The following is a 14206-nucleotide window of genomic DNA, read 5'->3' as shown; positions in this document are numbered from 1 at the left end:
TCACCCCCCCCCCCTCTAGACACCTCTTCTCAAGGTCCTACAACATGTGCTCAGAATGTCTGAGTACTACAATCGCTTGAATCAAGTGGGAATTAATCTTCCAGATAAGGTAGTGATTGACAAAGTTCTATAGTCACTATCACCAAGTTACTGGAACTTTGTGATGAACTATAATATGCAAGGGATGATGAAAATGATTTCCGAGCTCTTAGTGATGCTGAAATGGACGAAGGTAGAAATCAAGAAAGAGCATCAATTGTTGATGGTTAACAAGACCACTAGTTTCAAGAAGAGGGCAAAGGGAAAGAAAGGGAACTTCAAGAAGAATGACAAGCAAGTTTCCACTCCCATGAAGAAGGCCAAAGCTAGACCTAATCCTGAAACTAAGTGCTTCTACTGCAAAGGGAATAGTCACCAGAAGCGGAACTACCCCAAATACTTGGCGGATAAGAAGGATGGCAAAGTGAACAAAGGTATATTTGATATACAGATTATTGATGTGTACCTTACTAGTGTTCGTAGTAGCCCCTGGGTATTTGATACGGGTTCAGTTGCTAAGATTAGTAACTCGAAACAGGAGTTGCAGAATGAACAGAGACTAGTTAAGGGTGAGGTGACGATGTGTGTTGGAAGTCATTCCAAGATTGATACGATCACCATCCCACACGCCCTCTACCTTCGGGATTAGTGTAGAACCTAAAGTAAATGTTATTTGGTGTTTGCGTTAAGCATGAATATGATTAGATCATGTTTATTGTAATACGGCTATTCATTTAAGTCAGAGAATAATTGTTGTTCTGTTTACATGAATAAAACCTTCTGTGGTCATGCACCAAAGGTGAATGGATTATTGAATCTCGATCATAATATTGATGCCAAAAGATGCAAAGTTAATAATGATAGTGCGACATACTTGTGGCACTGCCGTTTAGGTCATATTGGAGTAAAGCGCATGAAGAAACTCCACACAGATGAATTTTTAGAATCACTTGATTATGAATCATTTGATACTTGCGAACCTTGCCTCATGGGCTAGATGACTAAAACTCCATTCTCCGGAACAATGGAGTGAGGTAATGACTTTTTGGAAATAATACATATCGTTATTTTGAGCAGATATGGGTATATCTACTTGATGAAACACAAATCTGAAACATTTGAAAAGTTCAAAGAATTTCAGAGTGAAGTGGAGAATCATCGTAACAAGAAAATAAAGTTTCTACGATCTGATCGCGGAGGCGAATATTTGAGTTACGAGTTTGGCCTTCATTTAAAACAATGTGGAATAGTTTCACAACTCACGCCACCTGGAACACCACAGCGTAATGGTGTGTTCGAACGTCGTAATCATACTTTATTATATATGGTGCGATCTATGATGTCTCTTACCGATTTACCACTATCGTTTTGGGGTTAAGCATTAGAGACAGCCGCATTGACTTTAAATAGGGCACCGTCTAAATCCGTTGAGACAACACCGTATGAACTGTGGTTTGGCAAGAAACCTAAGCTGTCGCTTCTTAAAGTTTGGGGTTGTGATGCTTATGTGAAAAAACTTTAGCCTGATAAGCTCGAAACCAAATCAGAGAAGTGCATCTTCATAGGATACCCAAATGAAACTGTTGGGTACACCTTCTATCATAGATCCGAAGGCAAGATCTTTGTTTCTAAGAAGGGATCCTTTCTAGAGAAGGAGTCTCTCTTGAAAGAAGTGAGTGGGAGGAAAGTAGAACCTGATGAGGTAATTGTACCTTCTCTCGAATTGGAAAATAGTGCATCACAGAAATCAGTTCCAGTGATATCTACACCAACTAGAGAGGAAGCTAATGATAATGATCATGAAACTGCAGATCAAGTTACTACCGAACCTCGTAGGTCAACCAGAGCACGTTCCGCACCTAAGTGGTATGGTAATCCTGTTCTGGAAGTCATGTTACTAGACCATGACGAACCTACTAACTATGAAGAAGCGATGATGAGCCCAGATTCCAATAAATGGCTTGAGGCCATGAAATTTGAGACAGCATCCATGTATGGGAACAAAGTATGGACTTTGGTGGACTTGCCCAATGATCCGTATGCCATTGAGAATAAATGGATCTTCAAGAGGAAGACGGATACTGATGGTAGTGTTTCTATCTACAAATCTCGACTTGTCACAAAAGGTTTTCGACAAGTTCAAGGTGTTGAATACGATGAGATTTTATCACTCGTAGTGATGCTTAAGTCTGTCCGAATCATGTTATCAATTGCCACATTTTATAATTATGAAATCTGGCAAATGGACGTCAAAACTGCATTCCTTAATGGATTTCTTAAAGAAGAGTTGTATATGATGCAACCAGAAGGTTTTGTCGATCCTAAAGGTGCTAACAAAGTGTGCAAGCTCCAATGTTCCATCTATGGACTGGTGCAAGCATCTCAGAGTTAGAATATACGCTCTGATGAGGTGATCAAAGCATATGGTTTTATACAGACTTAAGGTGAAGCCTATATTTACAAGAAAGTGAGTGGGAGCTCTGTAGCATTTCTGATATTATATGTGGATGACATATTGCTGATTGGAAATGATATGGAATTTCTGGATAGCATAAAAGGATACTTGAATAAGAGTTTTTCAATGAAAGACCTCGGTGAAGCTTCTTATATATTGGGCATCAAGATCTATAGGGATAGATCGAGACGCTTAATAGGACTTTCACAAATTATATACCTTGGCAATTTTTTAAAGAAGTTCAAAATAGATCAAGAAAGGGTTCTTGTCTGTGTTGCAAGGTGTGAAGTTTAGTAAGACTCAAAACCCGACCACGACAGAAAATAGAAAGAGAATGAAAGTCATTCCCTATGCCTCAGCCATAGGTTCTATAAAGTATGCTATGTTGTGTACCATACCTATTGTGTACCTTGCCATGAGTTTGGCAAAGAGGTACGACAGTGAACCAGGAGTGGATCATTGGACAGCGGTCAATGTTATCCTTAGTTACCTAAGAGGACTAAGGAAATATTTCTTGGTTATGGAGGTGATAAAGAGTTCATCGTAAAGAGTTACATCGATGCAAGCTTTGACACTGATTCGGATGACTCTGAGTCTCAATCTGGATACATATTGAAAGTGGGAGCAATTGGCTAGAGTAGCTCCATGCAGAGCATTGTAGACATAGAAAATTGCAAAATACATAGGGATCTGAATGTGGCAGGCCCGTTGACTAAACTTCTCTCACAAGCAAAACATGATCACACCTTAGTACTCTTTGGTGTTAATCACATGGCGATGTGAACTAGATTATTGACTCTAGTAAACCCTTTGGGTCTTGGTCACATGGCGATGTGAACTATGGATGTTAATCACATGACGATGTGAACTATTAATGTTTAATCACATGGCGATGTGAACTAGATTATTGACTCTAGTGCAAGTGGGAGACTGAAGGAAATATGCCCTAGAGGCAATAATAAAGTTGTTATTTTATATTTCCTTATATCATGATAAATTTTTATTATTCATGCTAGAATTGTATTAACCGGAAACTTGATACATGTGTGAATACATAGACAAAACACAGTGTCCCTAGTAAGCCTCTACTAGACTAGTTCGTTAATCACAGATGGTTAAGTTTCCAAACCATAGACATGTGTTGTCATTTGATGAATGATATCACATCATTAGGAGAATGATGTGATGGACAAGACCTGTCCGTTAGCTTAGCATAATGATCGTTAAGTTTCATTGCTATTGCTTTCTTCATGACTTATACATATTCCTTTGACTATGAGATTATGCAACTCCCGAATACTGGAGGAATACCTTGTGTGCTATCAAACGTCACAACGTAACTGGGTGATTATAAAGATGCTCTACTGGTATCTCTGAAGGTGTTTTGTTGGGTTGGCATAGATCGAGATTAGGATTTGTCACTACGAGTATCGGAGAGGGATCTCTGGGCCCTCTCGGTAACGGACATCATGATAAGCCTTGCAAGCAATGTGACTAATGAGTTAGTTGCGGGAAGGTGCATTACGGAACTGTTAAAGAGACTTGCTGGTAACGAGATTGGACTAGGTATGAAGATACCGACGATCAAATCTCGGGCAAGTAACATATCGATGACAAAGGGAATAACATATGTTGTCATTACGGTACGACCGATAAAGATCTTTATAGAATATGTAGGAGCCAATATGAGCATCTAGGTTCTTCTATTGGTTATTGACCGGAGAAGTGTCTCGGTCATGTCTACATAGTTCTCGAACCCGTAGGGTCCGCACGCTTAACGTTCGATGACGATTTTGTATTATATGAGTTAAGTGATTTGGTGACCGAATGTTGTTCGGAGTCCCAAATGAGATCACGGACATGACAAGGAGTCTTGAAATGGTCGAGAGGTAAGGATTGATATATAGGACGATGGTATTCAGACACCGGAAGTGTTCCGGAGGGTACCATGTACATATCGGGTCACCGGAAGGGGCTTCGGGCACCCCTGACAAAAGATATGGGCCTTATGGGCCAAGAGGATAAACACACCAACCACAAAGGGGCTGGTGTGCCCCCCATATGGGCTGGCCAAATTGGAGTATAAAAGGAGAAGGAGGAAAGGAAAAAAGATAGTAGGATTCCCCCTTCCCCCTCTTCCCTTCCTACTCCGAATAAGAATAGGAAAGGGGGAGGGCCGAATTGGGAGGACCCCAAGTAGGATTCCTCCTACTTGGGGCACCCCCTTGGCTGCCTCTCCTCCCCTCCAACCTATATATATGAAGGGGGGCACCTCTAGAACACACAACATTGATTCCTAGCCGTGTGCGGCGCCCCCCTCCACAGTTTACGACTCTAGTCATATCTTCATAGTGCTTAGGCAAAGCCCTGCGCGGATCATTTCACCATCACTGTCACCACGCCATCGTGCTGACAAAACTCTCCCTCAACACTTTGCTGGATCAAGAGTTCGAGGGACATCATCGAGCTGAATGTGTGTAGAACTCGGAGGTGTCGTACGTTCGGTGCTTGATCGGTCGGAACGAGAAGAAGTTTGACTACATCAATCGTGTTGTCAAACGCTTCCGCTTTTGGTCTACGAGGGTACGTGGACACACTCTCCCCCTCTTGTTGCTATGCATCTCCAAGATAGATCTTGCGTAAGCGTAGGAATTTTTTTGAAATTGCATGCTACGTTCCCCAACACGTGTATGGCGCTGCCCAACCTGAACTTAAGCCTGACTTCCTAGCTGATCTAGTTAGGATCTATGGGGAGGAAAGGTTGCCAATTTTAGTTGGTGGGGATTTTAACATGATAAGAAGAATAATGACAATTACGATGGCAGGTGGTCATTCATGTTCAACGCAATTATCGAGAGTCTCAATCTACAAGAAATCGACCTTACGGGTAGACAAATCACATGGACAAATTCGTTACCTAATCCGATTTATGAGAAGTTGGACAGAGTACTGACTAGTGTGGAACGGGAACAAAAATACCCCTTGGACAGAGTATAGAGTACTTACTAGCATGCAGTCTTAGACCACACATCCTTGTTACTGGACTCGGCGAAGAGACTCATATCGGTAACGAGAATCTTTTCTCCTTTGAATAAGATGGTTCAAAAATGAGGAGTTCTTAGATATCATTGCAAGGGAATGGGCTAAGCATGTGAGTGGTAATTCCAATGTTGAACGGCGGCAAAATAAGATTAGACACCTTCGACAATTTTTAAGGGGTTGGGCCAGAAACAAAAGCGGGATTTATAAGCAAGAAAAAGAAAGACTAATCCAGTTGATTGAAACATTAGATCTCAAAGCGGAATCTAACCCTCTCAATAGGTCTGAGCAGGCTGCTAAGGCTGAGGCAGAGAAGAAACTTCGTGTTCTCCTTAGACAAGAAGAAATGAAGTGGGCTTTGCATGCTAAGGTTCTCAAAGTTGTCCAAGGGGATGACAATACTCAATTTTTCCACATGATTGCAAATGGCAAGCATAGCAAAAAGAAAATCATCCAACTCGAGCAGGATGAAGGGACTGTGGTCGGTCATGATAACCTTAAGCTATATATCTCGAATTATTATAAACAACTCTTTGGGCCTCCTATGGATAATGATGTGTCCCTCAATGAGCTCGTAGTTGAGGATATTCCTCAACTTCGGTCAGATGAAAATGAGATTTTATCTGCATTTTTTAGAGAAAAAGGTGTTTTGAGGCGATTTCATAAATGAAAACGAATAAGGCGCTGGGACTAGATGGGTTCCCTGCTAAATTCTATAAGAAATGTTGGCATATCATAAAGGGAGACCTTTTACCCATGTTCCAGGACATGTTCAATGGCCACTTACAACTCTTCCATATTAACTTTGGAATGATAACGTTGTTGCCAAAGAAAGACGAAGCAGTTCGTATTGAACAGTTACAACCGATATGTCTTCTGAATGTGAGTTTCAAAATTTTCACGAAAGTTGGCACCAATAGATCGACACAGATTGCCCACTCAGTGGTGCAACCGAGTCAGACGGCTTTTATGCCTAGGAGACACATCCTGGAAGGGGTTGTTGTCTTACATGAAACTCTTCATGAAATTCACTCGAAGAAACTAGATGGGGTGATATTCAAGGTGGATTTTGAGAAGGCATATGACAAGTTCAAATGGCCTTTCTTACAGCAGGCCATGCGCATGCAAGGGTTTCATGAAAAATGGAGGAAGCAGGTGGACTCCTTCATCCAAAAGGGTAGTGTCGGGATTAAGGTGAATGATGATGTGGGTCACTATTTCCATACTCACAAAGGACAAGAAGATCTCCTATTCTTTTTAATATTGTGGCTGATATGTTGGTCTTGCTTATCGGCAGGGCCAAGGAGAATGGCCTAGTAGGTGGACTAGTTCCCCATCTGGTTGATGGTGGGGGTGTCCATCTTACAATATGCTAACGATACTACCATATTCATGGAACATGATATTGCAAAGGCTAGGAGTATGAAACTAGTGCTTTGTCTATTCGAACAAATGTCGGGGCTTAAGATTAATTTTCACAAGAGCGAATTGTTCTACCTTGGTAGGGCCAAAGAGGAGCAAGAGGCGTTGTCGGTGTCAAAACCGGCGGATCTCGGGTAGGGGGTCCCGAACTGTGTGTCTAGGCGGATGGTAACAGGAGACAAGGGACACAATGTTTTTACCCAGGTTCGGGCCCTCTAGATGGAGGTAAAACCCTACTCCTGCTTGATTGATATTGATGATATGGGTAGTACAAGAGTAGATCTACCACGAGATCAAGGAGGCTAAACCCTAGAAGCTAGCCTATGGTATGATTGTTGTTCGTCCTACGGACTAAAACCCTCCGGTTTATATAGACATCGGAGAGGGCTAGGGTTACACAGAGTCGGTTACAATGGTAGGAGATCTACATATCTGTATTGCCAAGCTTGCCTTCCACGCCAAGGAAAGTCTCATCCGGACACGGGACGAAGTCTTCAATCTTGTATCTTCAATGTCTTGGAGTCCGGCCAATGATGACAATTCGGCTATCCGGACACCCCCTAGTCCAGGACTCCCTCAGTAGCCCATGAACCAAGCTTCAATGACGACGAGTCCGGCGCGCATATTGTCTTCGGCATTGCAAGGCGGGTTCCTCCTCCGAATAATTCATAGAAGATTGTGAACACCAGGATAGTGTCCGGCACTGCAAAATAAATTCCACATACCACCGTAGAGAGAATAATATTCACACAACTTCAATCTGCTCACGTATTTCGGGGCATGACGTCACGCCACGCCAAGCCTTTACTCGAATTGTTTTTATTGTTCCACCTCAGCGCGTTTAGCGAAGTGGTTTCCTTGGCACGTCTTATCAAAGCAGAGATCGTGTCCCCTTATTCCGGGATTCTCATCAATACGGACGTGGGTAACCCAACCGCGCCCGTTGCCATGCCCCCTCCATCGAAGGCGAGTTCCAAACGGTCACGGGGACGGCTCTTGGTATTCTACCCCTTTATAATGAGACCAAGGCCTGTTCCTTTTCTTCGATCCTTAATCGAATCCTCCCCTCGCCCCGAGTTCCAACACCCAAGGCTCCAGATTCGGGTGCTTCGGACCTTCGACAATGTCCGGCTCCGACCTACAGGGCCAGTGGATGCCCTCTTCCGTCACGGAAGAGGACGTGCTAAAGCTGAGAGACGCCAGGTATCTGACCTGCGAGATTTCGCATAGGCTGCCCGCCCAAGGGCAAGTCATTCCCACCCCCGAGCCTGGCGAGAGCATGGTGTTCATGTCTCACTTCCGTCGGGGTTTAGGCTTCCCGATGGACCCCTTCGTGAGGGGGCTCATGTTTTATTATGGGCTGGAATTCCATGACTTGGCTCCGGAGTCCATCCTCTACATCTCATCGTTCATTGTTGTCTGCGAAGCCTTCCTCCGCACTACCCCTCACTTCGGATTGTGGCTCAAGACCTTCAACGTGGAGCCGAAGATGATCAAGGGGCGACAGGCAGAGTGTGGAGGGGCAGTTATAAGCAAGAGGGTCGATGCTCCATGGCCCGAGGGCTCTTTTCAAGAGGAGCTTGGTTTGTGGCAACAGGAGTGGTTCTACATCACCGCTCCTAGGGGCACCAGGCAGGTGGCGCCACCCGCCTTTCGCTCGGGCCCTCCACAACGGCTGGCGTCATGGGTCAACAAAGGGCTTGACTGGGGGCCGTCCAAGGATGTACCAATACTGCAGGGCCGGATTCGAGACCTCCAAGAGAGGGAGATCAATCTGGTCGTAGTGGCGCAGGTTATGCTAATTCGGCGCCTTCTGCCCTGCAAACGTCGCCCTCTCCGGCTGTGGGAATTCAATCCGGAGGGACCGCGAGCTCTCCGCCACTTCATGGGTGCGACGCCCGTGGAAATGTATAAGTTGTTCTTCGGATCACAAGAGATGTGTCCAGACTTAACCGAGGACACAGGTCTGAGTTGCAATCGCCCGGATACTCAAGTAAGTAGTTCCCGTGCCCGGACGTGCTATCTGTATATTCATCATAATTCTTGCTCTTTAAAAAGCTATCCCTTGAACAGGAGTGGATAGCAGAAGCAAAGCTAATAAGGTGTCCGGCCCCCCTCCCTGAGACCACGCCGGATCCTGTGTTAACCAAGATGCTGGAGGTTGTGCCTTTAGAAGAGGGCAAAGGGGGGGACAGGAAAACTACCACCTCCGCTAGGGAGGTCTTTAAGGAAGGGGGGATCGAGAATCCCTCCCTCCAAGGGGAGAAAAGGACCGCTTCCGAAGATCCGGAGGCCAAGGCCTCAAAGCGGGGGAAGAAATTTTCACCAGAGGGTCCTGCGCTGGGAGAAGCCCCAGCCGCAATATTTCCCCAAGGGAATCAGCCCTCCAGCGAGCCGTAAGTAGAAAGGGGGAGTTTTGTAATGAGGGACATCCCCATTTTTATTTCTGAGGATAACCGAAGTTTTTACCTTGTAGTTCGGATCTCAGCCTTCTCAGTAGAGCTCATCTTCGGGGGATCTTCATCCGGAGATGATGGAGAGCGAAATGCCTCCATCTGCCGCACCATCAGGCTGGGCGGACGACCCTGAGGTGTCATCGCGGAGGGTCTCCCCGAGTCCGGCGGGGCCGGAGAGTTCGGCACCGTCTGGTGTACGGCCGGAGGAGCTGAAGGATCTGCTTGGGCGGGCGTTTATCTCAGAAGATCACCGTACGTTGATGAGTATGGTGATTGAAAGGATTTCATCCGCTGAGAGCGGGTTGCATGAGGCCGTCAGAAGTTTACTGACGGGGTTTGAGGTACGTGAAAATGACATACCTTTTGACAGTTTTGCGCGTAGAATGCACCCTGTATAGATAGTAGCCCCTGAGACTCGGTATGTTGTCGAAAACGACAGCGTGCCGAGGATCATAATCTCACTTATAAGGTGTCGCCCTTCCCGTACAGGTGGCGGGGCATTCGGTGGCCAGCCGGACTGATGGAGTTGCCGAACTGAAGCGGCAACTTGATGTTGCGGATGCGGACATCACGCTGGTCAATAGACGTCTTGACGAGTCACAAGGTAGGTGGCTTCTCCGCGGTCACCTGGTAAGGGAGCTGGACGCCCGTGCCTTACAACATGTATGCTTTGATGCAGATGGCGCCGCTGCTGTGGAGGAGCTTCGGGCGGAGCTTGCCCGAGCAAAGGAGCAAGCCAGAGAAAGTAATGCGGTTGCCTTGAAGGCGGCTGAAGAGCTAAAAGCCGAGCAGGCTGCTCACTACCGAAGCAGGGAGGAAATGGCCGAAATGGCCGTGAAGCTGAATGATGCTACCGACCGCTATGAGTTTCTTGAAAGAGAACGCCGAGCGGAGCAAGAGGACCTGAAGAAGGCCACCGCCGAAGCCAAGGATGCCCGCTCCACGATGAGGGCTATAAAGGAGGAGCTGCGTCAGGCCGGTGATATTGCGGCTGGAAAGCCCTTTCTGCTGCATAGGAAGTTCACGGATCCGAAGTATGCTCAGTTGGGCCAGTTGTGGGGTGTGGAGGATGCTTATCTGAATTTGGCGGCGAGTGCGGCAGACGCAGTCGTACATTTCCGAGGCCAAAAGGATCACGGGATGGAAGAGCTTTTTTGGTCTCAATTCCATAATCCGGAGCGTCCACTTCCGTTAACCGATCGTTTGGCTGAGTGGGCTGAGCTGAACAGGTTGTCCGGACTTGCCATGAAAGATGTCGTGGCTCATCTGTGGCCGGACAGGCCCGAGCCAAAGAGTTATTTTGGCTTGGTGCAGCAGTTCCTTGATGCGGTGCCGCATATCAAGGTGATGAAGCGGTCGGCATGCATAGAGGGTGCACGGATGGCTCTCGCTCGTGTCAAAACATACTGGGCAGAGATGGAGGCCAACGACGTTGCATCCCGAGATTCGGACAAAAGCCGATTACCAGCCGTGCACTATTTTGAGGAAGTCCTGCAGGGCGCTCGGTTAATAGAGTCGTAGTGCTCGAAAAACGTTATGTTCAAATGACATGTATGATTTGTGAAACCATGTTCCAAATATATAATATAAGGGCTTTTTATACTTGTGCGTTCAAGTATTGAAATACCTCCGGTGCGGCCGTTAATGTATATTGTATATATAACCTGAAAGATGGCAGTCTTTGGCTTCAGCCCCCACGCACATAGTGCGGGGGTGTTTGCAAAAAAGCGCATTTTCACACTTAATCCAACGTCTTGGTCCTGTGAAGGAGGTGATAGCGTAGCAAACTAGGCAACCGGACTATAATGCTTTATCACTTTCACTTAGCCATAGGAGTTCGATGGTGGGGCTACTATATAGCCCCTAGGGGCACCGCGCTCTCCGAACTCGGGGCGCGTGTGTGCCTGACCGGGAAACGGTCCTTCGTCAAAGCGAAGGAATTCTAAACATTTCGGTAGTTGATCGAGTGGTTGACCAGTCTCTCGCTATATCATGACAGTCAGTTTTCGGCTTTCTCTACTGAGGTGCTCACCCGGCCGAACCGGGGCACAATTGCAGTAGTTCTCCTGGTGCCACATTAGCCGATAGAGCGGAACGTAAGGCAGCAAAACATAGGAGCCGGGCAAACCCAACAATTTGACCAAAGACATGATTCGGAGCTGATGCATATAAGGCCTAACTCGAGACACCGAACACTCCCTAAGGTATTCGGTCTTTATGATAACGGGCAGAACAATGCCCTAAGCCCCTAGTGTCCAGGTACGCGCGAAAACTTCTGACGCGACCGATGCAAAAAATGCCAGCCTCCTCCTCGGTTATGGTAAGAAAACGGGGGATGTGTATCAACAAGAGACAGTAAAAAAGGTTTACGCAGGGTCTTAATCTGAAAAGAATCCTTGTAACGGGTCCCTGCTGCAAGTCTGCGCCTGTGTCTCCGTTGTGTTGTATCCTGGACGGGTGTAGCACGTTGTTCATCTGTAAAAAGAGAAGAACTTAGTTTGGAAAAAGAGCGTGCGAAAATGTATTTAAAACAGAGTATGATTTAAAAAATGAATAAAATTGAGCTTTATTGGCTCTCATTGTTCATGCATGCAGCCCCTTGTAAAGGGGTACGCGGCTAGTAAGCCCCTTGTTTATTTATACCGGACTCGCCTAACCGTGTTCGGGGTCTGAATGACCTGTTTTAGGAGCTTTGATCAGTAAAGCCGGATTAGTGTGTGGCTGTCAAGGCAGTCTCACGTTCTTCCGAGGTCGAGGAACACTCGAAGTTACCCTTTAATGAGATGATACCGCGTGGACCGGGCATTTTAAGTGTAAGAGACGCGTAATGCGGTATTGCGTTAAAGCGGGCGAAAGCTTCGCGTCCCAATAGTGCTTGATGGCTACTTTTAAATGGGGCGATATGGAAGATTAGCTTTTCACGACGGAAGTTGTCGGATGAACCGAACACAACTTCTAGTAGTAAGGAGCCCGTACAATTGGCATATAGGCCTGGCGTCACTCCTTTAAAGGAAGTGTTGCTATGTCAAATTTTGGTAGGGTCTACCCCCATTCTGCGGATTGTGTCCTGGTATAACAGGTTTATATCACTGCCGCCATCCGTTAGGACTTGTGTAAATTGTAGTCCGTCGATTATAGGATCCAATATCAAAGCAGTCCATCCTGCGTTTCGAATACTTCTGGAGTAATCCTGATGGTCGAAAGTAATTGGTTTTGACATCCAGTTTCGGGACTCCGCTGGGGTGGACCGTGCGGCGCGTACTTTAGTAGGCGCCGCCCTATTTTTCCTTGTTATCACTTGAAGTGAATTCACTGTTTTGACTTCTTGTGGGAAATTCTTTTGTTTTCCGGCGCTCTGCTTGTGGGGTTCGTCATCGTCCTCATTTGGTGTGTCGAGCCCCTTGTGTTCGGCATTAAGTCGGCCGGACTGCTTGAAGACCCAACAATCTCTATAGGTATGGTTTGCAGGCTTCCCGGGGGTACTGTGGATTTGACATATCCTGTCTAGGATTTTGTTTAGGTTGGATAGCTCGTCACTGTTGTCCTTAAGAGGCAGTGTTTTGTTGTTCGGCCGAGAGCTTTTGAACCCGGCGTTGACTGTCGTGCTCTTTGGGCCATTTTCCTTAGTCCGGCGCTGGTCTTTTCTGCGTCGTGGTTTCCCATTTCCATCCCTGACCTCAGAGGTATTCGGGTCGCTGGTGCTGCATCTTGCCAGCCAGCTATCACCTCCCGCGCAAAAGCGGGTCATGAGGCTTGTTAGTGCGGCCATTGTCCTTGGCTTTTCCTGGTCGAGGTGTCTGGCGAGCCATTCGTCTCGGACGTTATGTTTGAAGGCTGCTAAGGCTTCGGCGTCCGGACAGTCGACTATTTGGTTCTTTTTGGTGAGGAACCTATTCCAGAATTTGCGGGATGACTCTCCGGGTTGTTGAGTTATGTGACTTAGATCGTCTGCATCCGGAGGGCGGACATAAGTCCCCTGAAAATTTGCCCGAAACGCATCCTCGAGCTCTTCCCAACTTCCAATGGTATTTTCTGGGAGGCTTTTGAGCCAATGCCGGGCTGGCCCTTTGAGCTTGAGGGGTAGGTATTTGATGGCATGGAGATCATCTCCTCTAGCCATATGTATGTGTAGGATGTAATCCTCAATCCAGACTCCGGGGTATGTTGTTCTGTCGTATGCCTCTATGTTTACGGGCTTGAATCCCGCTAGAAATTCATGGTCCAGTACCTCATCAGTGAAACATAGGGGGTGTGCGGCGCCCCTGTATTTAGGTGTACCATTATTTTCGAACACTCAACGTGTTGTGTTGCTCCCTGGAGCCTTCTTTCTTGGCCCATAGATGGACCTGACCGGGCCATCATTTTTGCGAGGATCCTTATGTGGATTGTGTGCCGGCTTGTGTGCGGCTCCGCTTGCCGCTCTTTGCTTGTTATGTGGTCGTCTATCCGACCAGGCGGCCTCTTTGTTTTTTGACTGTGGGGGCTCTACGGCCTCCTTGTCAAATTCGGGCAACAGCTTGCGCTTCGGGTAGCTCTTTGCTTGGTGACTATTGTCGTATTTGTCTACGGTTTTGAGTACTTTGCTCCATCTCATTCTGAGTACGTCTTCCACTGTTTTGAGCTTCCGCTTCTGCTTCTTCAGACTTCTTGTGGTGGTGACGAGCCTTTTGTGGAGGTTCTTATGCTCCAATGATGTGTCCGGCGTGAGGTCATCCGGACTGTTGCTTTCGCCGGGGATGGGTTGCTTGTCCAATTCATCCTGTTCGGATGGTTGCTTCGTGGCATGTTCGTCATC

The sequence above is a fragment of the Triticum dicoccoides genome, chromosome 1B, assembly GCF_002162155.2.
Source record: "Triticum dicoccoides isolate Atlit2015 ecotype Zavitan chromosome 1B, WEW_v2.0, whole genome shotgun sequence".
NCBI lineage: Eukaryota > Viridiplantae > Streptophyta > Magnoliopsida > Poales > Poaceae > Triticum > Triticum dicoccoides.
The sequence above is the reverse complement of the archived record's forward strand: the minus strand, read 5'-3'. Positions refer to the sequence as shown.